Here is a 2,500-nt window from a genome sequence, read left to right as displayed (position 1 = left end):
ACACAAATATAAATACAAACCTTATCCTAAGGAAAATACAACCAACAATACAAAAGCCCCCCCTCCCCCCTTCCCCTCAATCTATCACAGCGAACCGATCTAACCTCGCCCCCCACCCCCCGACCCCTACGCGATCTGTCGGCCGACACGACAGGCCAGGCCGACACGAGAGCGGCGGAAACAGCCAACCGAGATGGCAGGCCGACACCGTCAGTTCCCGATCGACGGCCACTCTGGAGATTCCTGCGACCGATAAGCGCGACGCGACGAGGCGGCGAATTACGTAAGAGGAGTTCGCGCGCCGCCAGGGACCTGTTCTCGAGCGGCCGACGCGACGCCACGCTGCGCCGACCCGTCGTTCGACCGCGCGCAATTAACCTACATATTGCACGGGTCGCATGGATAGCAACAACGCCACCAATAGTGACAACGATGATAATAATGGACGTCAGAGCAATAACAAAGATAATAGTACAACATAATTATGCAGTAATGATTATAATGATGATGATAACAGTAAGAATAATAGCAACAATAATAATTATTATATTTTTTTATCATCATCATCGTCACTATAATGATGATAGCGAAAACAATAATAATAATCATAACATTAACACCATACCAAGACTTGGCAAACAAAATGAACTCAACAGCAGTTTACTCCAGACAAAAATGTTCCTTAACTATAACTTGAAAAAATAAAAAAAAAAACTTGGATTTGGTTCCTAAAACATCATGGTCAAGTTCGATTCTGGTTGTGATATACCTATTTATTTATCAGTTTATTAAATTACATACCTATCTATTTATTTTATTTTTTCTTATTATCTTTTCTTTCTTTTTCTTTAGAAAATTATGATCCTATTCACAAGAATGAAAACGATACCAACAATAACGTGAAAAACACGGTAACTAAAATGGTAATCACAAAGGACATAATCCTCATGCCTATTACGATAGTTTTCACACAATCTTCCTCACTAAGCACAATCAAAGCCAAAAAAAAAATACTACAAAAACAAAAACAACGAAAACAATAATCATCAAAATCCCATGAAAAAAAAAACAATTACAAAATCCAGCACTAGCAACACCCCCCTCAATGATACAAATAACAAAATGACAACAAAAACAACAACAGCAACGCATAAAATCCCCCAAAATCGTTCTATTCTCGCTCGACTCCCGCAAACTTGTCCGAACACGAGCAGAACTTCACACGCGATCGAACGCACACATTCGGACAATAGTTCGGTTACGCTTCTACCTTCATGATTTATTTTTGTTTGTATGTTTGTTCATTTTTAGAGATAATGAAGGAGTCGTGGATAAGAATGAATAAATAAGATGTCCACAGTATGCAGGACGTGCAAGCAAGGGACGTTTCGACATTGCATCTGCTTGAGGGTCGCACGCAACTTGCATTGTGGGAATCCTTCTGCCTTGCATTGCATTTGGGGAATCCTTTTGCTCTGCACTCAGGGAATCGTTCCATCATGGATGATGGTAATCAGTTTAATCCTTGTCTGCATTTGTCACTACGGGCACTGTTCTACCTTGAGAATACTTTCAAGTTTCTTTACTATTCGAAAATACTTTGCTCATTGTTAGCCATCGGTAGATCTTTTTGTTCGTATTTTTTAATGTCGATTATGTGGCAATAGATAACTTTTCTCGGTACTCTCCTACAGTTACGTTACGTTACGTACTTCAGTTATTGCTACAAATACAAGTTTCAAATTACTGTTGTCATTAATATGATTACCATCGTCGCTATGGTTTGTTCATCAGTATCACTAACTATATTACAAGTTAAAACAAAAATGATCGTTATTAATCATGTGATTCTAACCTATCTCATTATAATTACAATCATCATTATTATCATCATCATCAAAGTATAATCACTACCGCCACTACCGTTACCATCATCACTATCATATTTTTCTACATTTATCACAATCATTAGAGTTCCTCTTATCCTCGCTCTTTTTAATATTAATCACTATCACCAAAGTCACCATCGTCATTACTATCTATATCATGTATGCTCATCTCCACTGTACTTTCCCAACAGCCATCCCTTTTGCTTGTGAGAACTTAAAGCCATTACCAATCACACTTCTTTCATTCTACGTGGATATACATACCGTCAAGCACGGATTCTCATGCAAGCACACTCACTGGTGCTCATTCATTCAACGCCCAACGCGCCCACACAGGTAAATATGTATGAACCGGTGTAAAACAATCTATCTAGCTATCGTCCGAACTTCCATTCAGTCCCAGTCGAACGCACGCATGCACGCATTCACTCACTCACTCGTGCACGCAGTCACACAGGCAAGTAAATAGATAGATGGTTATACAGATAGAAAGATCGATAGATAGGTGAATAAACAGATAGACAGACAGATAGACAGACAGATAGACAGACAGACAAACAGACAAACACACAGACACACATACACTCACTCACACACACACAGACACACGG

General features: G+C 39.6%; 1 protein-coding gene across 1 annotated transcript in view; it reads right to left on the bottom strand.

Moving 5' to 3' along the window:
• The window catches only part of LOC147466721 (uncharacterized), a 4,361-nt gene that overhangs the window by 719 nt on the left and 1,142 nt on the right, over positions 1-2,500 (bottom strand). The window contains exon 1 of the mRNA XM_086535271.1: positions 1-2,500. This exon is cut by the window's left edge and continues 719 nt beyond it; it is cut by the window's right edge and continues 1,142 nt beyond it. The gene's annotated coding sequence lies outside the window, so the exon portion shown is untranslated.

The sequence above is a fragment of the Penaeus japonicus genome, unplaced genomic scaffold, assembly GCF_977035675.1.
Source record: "Penaeus japonicus unplaced genomic scaffold, GWHDUDI00000001_assembly GWHDUDI00000042, whole genome shotgun sequence".
Lineage (NCBI taxonomy): Eukaryota > Metazoa > Arthropoda > Malacostraca > Decapoda > Penaeidae > Penaeus > Penaeus japonicus.
The sequence above is the reverse complement of the archived record's forward strand: the minus strand, read 5'-3'. Positions and strand labels throughout refer to the sequence as shown.